Source organism: Liolophura sinensis, chromosome 1 (genome assembly GCF_032854445.1).
Source record: "Liolophura sinensis isolate JHLJ2023 chromosome 1, CUHK_Ljap_v2, whole genome shotgun sequence".
In the NCBI taxonomy this organism is placed as follows: domain Eukaryota; kingdom Metazoa; phylum Mollusca; class Polyplacophora; order Chitonida; family Chitonidae; genus Liolophura; species Liolophura sinensis.
Window position 1 is genome coordinate 76,157,338 of NC_088295.1, and position 10,086 is coordinate 76,167,423.

A 10,086-nucleotide genomic window follows, 5' to 3' on the forward strand; every position below is an offset into this window, starting at 1 on the left:
TACTTTCTGACTGCGGCTTACTTTTTGAGCGGGGTTGTGGAAGGAGGAATGTTCTTGTCCGTACCCATCTTTGTCATTTCAGTGTTCGGTCTGGAACACGTGGGCAGGAATGTGTCTCTAATTTACACAGTCAAGATGCTTCTAACAGTATCTCTGCAAACTCTTTATGATGGAATATACGAGTCGTACGCCGAAGACGACGGCTATTGCGTTGGTTTGAAATGTACACTCCCCATTTTCTTTTCTTGTACTGCGCTGGGAATGTTGGCACCTATATTTAATGGTACATTTACCTGGCGTATTTTAAGCACATGCTGCTCAGAGAAATGAACCTAAAAGGGCATGTCCTGATGCTTTTTGGTTAAACACGCTTCATTTATAGTTTGTCATCATTGTGCTGTCGTTATCTTTCCCCAGGTTAATACCTTTTTGCCATTTTATACATTAGGCATGCACATTAGGCTGAAATACTGCCAGCCATTCATTTAATACATCATTTCACACACCATGTTGCTTTGATGTGTATACTACATTAATTTCCTTACGGACGTATATTACAAATGCATTTTTAAAAAACTGTATAACTGAGTTACAACATATGTCTTTTACTATTTAAGCTATATTGAGAGTGTACGCCTGAAAACCATCTTTCACTTAATTTACATGTGCTATACAATGCTTGCACAAATAAAGTTAAAACCTTACCACTTATTCAGTCAAGTGATTTCAAGAACTATATACGTATGTTCAAGGAGCCGTCCAGGTAGTTCATGTATATATGTATAATTAAAGACGTACAGCATAGAGGGTAAAACCAGAGCAACAACGACAGTATGATAGCTGGCAAATGGTAACAGGTAACAGGTGAAATATGGCCTCTAATCAGTTTACCTCAGTCATGGGTTTATTTTAACTGTTCATCTAAATGCATAAAAAGTAGCAATTTAAACACCCTCCGGCACCATGGCTTAAGCAGAATTAGGTAAGCAAAAAGACAATGATTTTTATTAGACGTCCCTAATCCAGAAATACTCAAAATGCTACGTTGTCATGTTCACTAGACAGTCTGTCAATGATCTACTGTGTATATATGTCGACCTTCTCTTGATTTACTGGAAATTTCAGACTCTTCAAATGGTACATCTTGCATTGGTTTGTATTTGTACGAAGACAACAACGCTATCTTCTGTACTGCTAAATTATCTTTACTCTGATAATAATGTACCGAAGACAACCGTATATGACGTGGACACATCGCCTCGTAGCTCTTGTTGTATCCTGTGTCCTCTTTCATTTATTTATTTCATTGGTGTTTTACGACATACTCAAGAATATATCAGTTATACGACGGTGACCAGCATTATGGTGGGAGGAAACCAGAGAGAGCCCGGTATAAACCCACAACCATCTTCAGGTTACTGGCAGACCTTCCCACGTATCCGGAGAGGAAGTCAACATCAGCTCGACTTGAACTGTGTCTTCAAGTTCAGGTTATTTGGTACAGTATGACTTTTTAATCTTTACCACGTTTGCTGATAAGCAAGTTCGAACTGGGAACTGCCCTAATTGAGTTATTTTAGGCACCAAAGTAAGCCATTTTAAGCATCATCCGCAAATTATTACGGAACACTGACTTCTCTAATCAGAATATTGTTAACCAAATTAAATGATCTGGAAAAAGTTGAGTTTGTTCGTTTTTCCTTGACATATTTTCTTAGCTTGCTGTATTTTGACAACCACTCAGATGGGTAATTAAAATCTGATTTGTAAATAATCGTGGTTTGTATAAATGGAGAATGTACCAGTAAATAACTTTTCATGCCTTCCTTTTCAAAAGAGCTCCACATCATAATGATTCAACAGATAACGACAACACCCGAATAAATGTCGGTGGTTTACGGAGAATACTCCGGTTTCCCCTCAATCATTTATCGAACCAACAAATAAATAGATACATAACTTACGTTTGGTCGGAAATATCAGTTGAGCTAAATTCCATATTTGTCCCTGCTACGCCCACAATATGTTCTGGTAGTTTCAGCAAGTTTCACTGCGTATTACAAAACCCTTATATTTTACGCAATACTCTCAGACATAGGCTACAACACGTAACAACTTGTTTTGACCACATTACCTGCTTTATTATGAGAAAAGGGTGACGTCGATGTGAGTTCAAAGCTTTCTTGGCGGCCGTATCTGGGAAAGTCTGCCAGCAATGTGAGGATGGTCGTGGGCTTCCCCAGGGCTTTGCCCGATTTCCTCCCACTATAATGCTGGCCTCGGTCTTGTCAGTGAAATATTCTTGAGTATGGCGTAAAACACCAATCAAATAAATAAATAAATATTGGCACGGCTTTTGTTTTGTCAAACATTATTAACTCAGTGTTTCAAATTTGCTCATGGCAGCTTTGCCAAACATTATTAACTCAAAGAGGAACTTAGAGGAGTCTTACCGGACATCACTAATTTACAAAATAGTTCTCTGAATCCCCGAGCTATATATCTGCAACACAAGAGATCAAAATGTTTAATATACATCTTAGTTTATTTCTAATCACAATACCGTTACATGATTATTAAACACATACAAAAATAAGGCAGCGTCGAGTTAAGCTTAAGCAGCACGGACAATGAATATTGCCAGGTGAAGGGTGAACTACATAAGGGCCTTCCAGATGCCAGCAGGGATGCCTTGTATATATGAATGGCGAAAAATGACTTGTAGACCATGTGATGATGACTCATGTAACTGCCGTGTATTGAACCATCTCTTCTGCGTTTTGTCCATTTCGATGTGTCCGACAGCGTGACCTGAACAACACATTACAATGACGTTCATATAGTACTAAACTGCATTATTATGGACGCTGTGGAACATATAAACATAGCCTACTGATCTTCATCACTTATACATGATCTACTGTATACATTATGTTATAGCAGCACGGCACCACTCCCTCCCCCATATCAGAACTGATTCTCCTGTTCTCACTGTTCTTGGAGCTTTGGTGATAATAACCGGTTGACAACGCTCTTGTGTCCCTTTGCGTGATCAAGCGTTTGGTGAAGATCACTTGTCTTCCACCAATATGGTGTGAGTATCTGTACATCAGATGTGGAAAAGTTTGTCAGTATCTTGCCAAAGGTCAAAGATTTTCGCACATTATTCTGAGCGTCATCGAATAAGTGAATAATTCTTGTGTATGGTGTTCAGCAACGATCAAAAACTATATAAATCATTTCAGAGCTAGTAGCCACTGCTTGTATACTGACTTGTCGTCAAGCGATCTAAGAGAATGCCAACACTGTAACATTAATGTTAAAACTTTAACTACTGGCTTTTTTCTACTGTTGGAATGTATACAGGAAACAATGCATATGAAAAATACAGTGGCCTTAATGTCTTCCAGTAAAACTAAGGTTGTGTGCGGGAGCGAAACACAAAGTGTATGCTACCAATTTCGTGACTCAATCACGCAAGGGAACAGACATTATCACTCACCTGTACATGTACATACAGACACCTAGAAGGGTGATGATAACAACGGGACAAACTGCCACAATACCTGGAACAAAACCAAACGCTGTATATGACTACATTTATATCCAGAATCAAGGCACGTCCAGCAAGACGCCGTATCGCTTCAATGATATATTTATTTATTTATTTATTTATTTATTTATTTATTTATTTGATTGGTGTTTCACGCCGTACTCAAGAATATCTCACTTATACAACGGCGGCTTTTGGCTTTCATGAAAGATCCTGACTAAGTTTAGTTGGTTTACTCATAAGTCTGTCTCTGGGGCCTCCGTGGCTCATTCGCGTTCGCACCAATGCGTTCGCTGTGAGTTCAAGTGCAGCTCATGCCAGCTTCCTCTACGGCCATACGTGGGAAGGTCTGTCAGCAACCTGGGATGGTCGTGGGTTCCCCCCGGGCTCTGCCTGGTTTCCTCCCACCATAATGCTGGCCGCCGTTGTATAAGTGAAATATTCTTGAGTACGGAGAAGTAAATATTCTTAAAACACCAATCAAATAAATAAATAAATCATCAGGCTGTCTGTAATCCACTACAGTTACAATTAACGATCCAACACTACTTCCAGTGACCCCAGGAAAGATACAACATTGCAATCTATGCTTCGAAAAAGACATTCGTATACCAGCCGTCAACCAATAAGGACGTTCCGAGTCAATAATCGTGTTTAATATAAAGTACCACAGAACTATATATAGTTCTATGTATATAATGTGCGAAATCAGGACGGAATCATACAAAGAGAAGCGGTCAACAGATGTAGGTCTAGTAAATGCCTTCGTTGAAATTACATCTCTTACTACACTTCAAAATAAATGCAAACTTTTTAACACAATCTGTAGGCAATATACGGCTAAGAGCACATCACTGCCGTTTAGAGATCACCTTGGTTAGCTTTCGCATAGACAACTGCTTCCTTGAAAGCCTGCAGCCTCGTGTTGGTCTGCCACCTGTGGCACATAAAATATTGTTTGCATTTACCATCAATATTTCCATAGCTGGGATCGTTGTCATGAAATTAGTTTATCAACTTCCCATTTGTTTACTAGGGAAAGAGAGTATCCACACAATGATGTAAAGACCTTTTGTACACACAGTAAATCTTGTGATGACTACGAAACTATCAGATAACGTCGCCCAATGGTTACTGACTGTCAACTGAAATGAAACACATCTGCTGATTTTCATTGATTTCGAGCGAGTTTCATAGTTTGTCTTTTTTGTCTTTGCTCTCCACGTAAAACAGTGATAAAACTTTGCACAAGGAACATGTAATATCTGGATGATTACACACAAAAAACGTGGTGAATTGTTGTGGTGCATTTACCCGTAACGTCATACCCATTTCCCGAGGACAATCTACTGAGGGCTCATTCAGTCTAGATGTAGTGACACTTTAAACGAATGAGACTAACACTGAACTCTCCGTCATTAAGTAGAACGCATAAACTTCAAATACATAACTTAGCCTCAACTATTTAATGGGAAGGAATACAAGTTATGGCCCATGATCAAGATAGGCAAAACTCCATCTGGTTGTTGTCTACGAGAGAATAACTCATTAGTATACTTCAATGAGTCATATCACTGTGTTATAGTCAGTATGACTGAGTTATCCTCCCTTAGACAACATCCAGATGGCGCTACCCCATTACCAAACATTTCACCGTGTTAGAATTGTTCGTAAATAGTTTCTGCATGTAGTAGTATTCATCCAAGAACAGGTATCTATCAGCCAAAATGGAGGATCAGTTTGCGCACAGGTGAATACATATATCACTGTTGATATAAGTCTTCCGCAAATTTCACACAACTGCTATTCAAGAGAAATTCAAGCATTCCATGAACAACAAAACATCCTATGAATGGTAACTCTTGTATGTAGTGAAAACTGAAGAAGGTTTTGTTGCCTTAGACATTACTAAAGCGGTGACAAGTTTTATTAAGGAAACTCTATCTATTAAATCCTTGTGAGGAATAGTGGTTATAGAGAGTAGAGAAATCGCAAGCAGACATGTTCTTATACTGTACGTCTACTTGAATCCTTATCAGTGGGATGCAGCTAGGGAGACTAAATAAGTAACATTTCATTATATATCCTGATGAAGAACGGGATATATTTTCTTTTAGAAATATAGTGAGCTGTGAAGGTAGTGACGGTGGCACATTGCTCGAGATTCTTTTCCTTAGCATTCCTTTTCTGAAAGAATATAATCTGCCACTAAAATTAACTCCTTGTTAAAGGAATATGATGGGCCTCTAAAACCAGCTATTAAATCAGCATACATGGACAATAAAACAGATGAAAAGTCAACTTTGCCGCAGGTGTCCCATTTAGCGCAGTGTAATAATTGCACCAAGCGTAACCATCTATGTCAATTGAGACGCTTTCAAGTGTAACTGTTTGTCATGGTGTGTATACTTTCTCAACCTGAACAGTATTTAAAATGCATATTAAATACTGACATACATATCACATTCACATGTACATGTTTTGAAAAAGTCTTCTGTGTTGAAAATTCTTTGTGTTGAATATCCGAAATGCACTGAGCTTAAACTGTTAGCACATAATTACTTTTCCTATTTTGTAGTAACTACTTAAGTATTCCATATGGGTGTCGGCCTGTCTGTGTTCATCGAGGTGTGAAGGAAAACATTGACCAATCAGATTCCTTGTCATCTCTTATAAACACGGAATATTGAATTGCTACGCTTTTATTTTACGTCGTACTTTGAGCAATGGTCTCAGGTTCGTGGGTAGATGAATCTTATCAGAATGTTTGCAATCCTTTACAATTAGAGGCTTGTGAGTGTGACTAGAATTCATCAATTTTTATATTGTTCTGACTTTTAATTTCGAAAGTTTAGATTGTAAGTTAGAAGCTAATGTTCGGACTGAAACTGAAACAGTGTAAGAGTGTTTTCTTTTCTTTAACACTAGGATTTTCCAGGATTCCTTGTTAAGCATGATATAGGGGACATAAGGTTTGTATGTATCTGTTTTAAGTAATTTACAGTTTTGTAAACGCAAACGCAATGTATATAGCCACTGCAGAGCCATTGTTCAAACTATATACTGTGTGTTTTCAGGTACGTGTCTGATCGGAGTGTTCTGACACAAGAAAAGGATCACGATTGGAAAGAAAAGGATTACGATGGATGTCGTAAAGTTCCGACTTCTCTTCAGTCATATGGCCTGTTTCCTGGCAGTCTTTGGAAGTGGCCTGTCTTGCATTTATCCTGTCATTTCAAATTATTTACGAGAACATTTCAACCTAACACAGCCACAAGGTCAGTTCATTGGTAACGGCGTTTGGTCAACATTCCAGAGAGAACGGTAACTGTCAGTACAAAACAAAATGCTATTCAACCTTCATTCAACGCTCTACGAACATTAACCTGACCAGTATTTTATTTATTTATTTGATCGGCGTTTCACGACGTACTCAAGAATTTTTCACTTATACGACGGCGGCCAGTAATATGGTGTGGGGAAACCTGGCACAGCCCGTGGAAAAGCCACGACCATCCACAGGCTACTGGCAGACCTTCTCACATACGTCCGGAGAGGAAGCCAGCATGAGCTGGACTTGAAGTCACAACCGCGACCGCATTGGTGGTAAGATTCTGGGGCCATTTCGCCGCGCTGGCGTGCTAAATCCACAGGCCAAGGAGGCCTCCGTGACCAACATTGCATTGCAAATAACGTTTATCTCGTCCAACAAAACAATTGCTCTATCGGGATTTGTTAGAATCTAACCTGTTTGAAACCATCTTTCTTTTCAAAAGTAATGAATTCAACGTCACAGGCTATAACAATAAACTAAACTAGTGTGTCGATGGTATTGCACCATACGCCGTTACTATTTATAATGAGTATAATTCTCTTTTTAGTAAATTATCTGGACGAAGTGTACAAAATCTTTAGCGCTCTACTTAAAATATAATTTTGTCTAATTCCGCTTAACCCGGGCTTACTAATGTAATTATTGAAAACCCTAATTCGACTGCTACTCTTTACATAATTCAGTCCAATTTTTTACTTTATATACTTCCTTACTTTTTTATTATTTTCTGTTGAACGTTGGTTTAAAAATGGGGCGCCATTATGCATAGTTGACGATTGGTATACAATGCCTGTTGCCACACCTACATTCTTGTCCACACAGTTGGAACTATTGCCGTAACCTCACAGATCGGTGAGAGTCTACATCTCCCCTCGGCTTTGACCTTTGACTCCTTTGGCCCGACATGGACATTGGCTATCGGACTCGTCCTTTCCGTTTCCGGTTGGACATGGGCATGGTGGTCTTCCCATCAGCCTATTAACAGTCAGCCTGATTTCATTCGACTTGCCACCATGTTCTTCATTATAGGTACGAATTCTAAATTTAATCCAAGCTATTTGTGAATGAACCTGGTAAAATGGGTAAATATTTTACCTTTTATTATATTTAGTGACCTAGCCCTCCACCCAGTATTCAGAAAAAGAGGATAACTTATTCATAACTTCTTACCTGAAATACAAATGATGATCTCCACCTTCTGTGGCAGATAAAGTACCTCATTTCACTCTTATGTCCTATTTGGATATGATAAGTTTGGCTGTTTTACATTTTTCTCGATGTGGTATTTTCGTGATATCCATATGAACAGTGTTCTGTATGGTTCTGTTACAGCCTTTGGTCGCACGTATTCTTATTGCGCCGGTTTCGTATCTATGTTACACAATATATCCTCGGAGCATCGCGGGAAAATGACTGCCTTTCTTGACGCTCTATTTGAGGTTGCTGTTCTCTGTGTGTTCCTTTTCTACCGCTGGTTTATTCTCGGTGGAAAACTGGAAGCGAGCGCTGAGGAAAATTCAGATTTCTTATTGGGCCTTGCTGTTGTTGTAGTAATTCTTATTTTGGTGCCCTTACCGTTGTTAAGAATCCTCGAGCCAGGAAACGACCTTGCTGACACAAAAAATGGCTACTTATCCATTGATGATGAGACGATGACGCGAGAAAACAAGGAAAATGGAACCAGCACTGGAATACACACAGTTCTTCAAGACATTAAATAACGGTCCAGCCTGGAGGATGATCCTCAGTTTGGAATATCAGCTGTTTTTGTGGGGCTCCGCCATATCAATCGCCCTGCCTCATTTCGTGCTGTTTAACATCACCTCGATCACCAAGGCTTTAAACATTGCGCACGCCCAACGTTATTTACTAGGCGTGTACAAGGTCGGCATTTTGCTCAGTCGGTTTCTGTTGGGCTATCTGTTGGATAGATTTAGTCAAACAAAACACTCGTACAGTTTGCTTGTGGCTCTGTCCATCATGGGTGCCGTTAGTCAAGCACTGTTCCTGATTCCGATAGGAGAGGATTACTTTCTGACTGCGGCTTACTTTTTGAGCGGGGTTGTGGAAGGAGGAATGTTCTTGTCCGTACCCATCTTTGTCATTTCAGTGTTCGGCCTGGAACACGTGGGCAGGAATGTGTCCCTGATTTACACAGTCAAGATGCTTCTAACAGTATCTCTGCAAACTCTTTATGATGGAATATACGAGTCGTACGCCGAAGACGACGGCTATTGCGTTGGTTTAAAATGTACACTACCCATTTTCTTTTCTTGTATTGCGCTGGGAATGTTGGCACCTATATTTAATGGTACATTTACCTGGCGTATTTTAAGCACATGCTGCTCAGAGAAATGAACCTAAAAGGGCATGTCCTGATGCTTTTTGGTTAAACACGCTTCATTTATAGTTTGTCATCATTGTGCTGTCGTTATCTTTCCTCAGGTTTATACCTTTTTGCCATTTTATACATTAGGCATGCACATTAGGCTGAAATACTGCCAGCCATTCATTTAATACATCATTTCACACACCATGTTGCTTTGATGTGTATACTACATTAATTTGCTTACGGAAGTATATTACAAATGCATTTTTAAAAAACTGTATAACTGAGTTACAACATATGTCTTTTACTATTTAAGCTATATTAAGAGTGCACGCCTGAAAACCATCTTTCACTTAATTTACATGTGCTATACAATGCTTGCACAAATAAAGTTAAAACCTTACCACTTATTCAGTCAAGTGATTTCAAGAACTATATACGTATGTTCAAGGAGCCGTCCAGGTAGTTCATGTATATATGTATAATTAAAGACGTACAGCATAGAGGGTAAAACCAGAGCAACAACAACAGTATGTTAGCTGGCAAATGGTAACAGGTAACAGGTGAAATATGGCCTCTAATCAGTTTACCTCAGTCATGGGTTTATTTTAACTGTTCATCTAAATGCATAAAAAGTAGCAATTTAAACACCCTCCGGCACCATGGCTTAAGCAGAATTAGGTAAGCAAAAAGACAATGATTTTTATTAGACGTCCCTAATCCAGAAATACTCAAAATGCTACGTTGTCATGTTCACTAGACAGTCTGTCAATGATCTACTGTGTATATATGTCGACCTTCTCTTGATTTACTGGAAATTTCAGACTCTTCAAATGGTACATCTTGCATTGGTTTGTATTTGTACGAAGA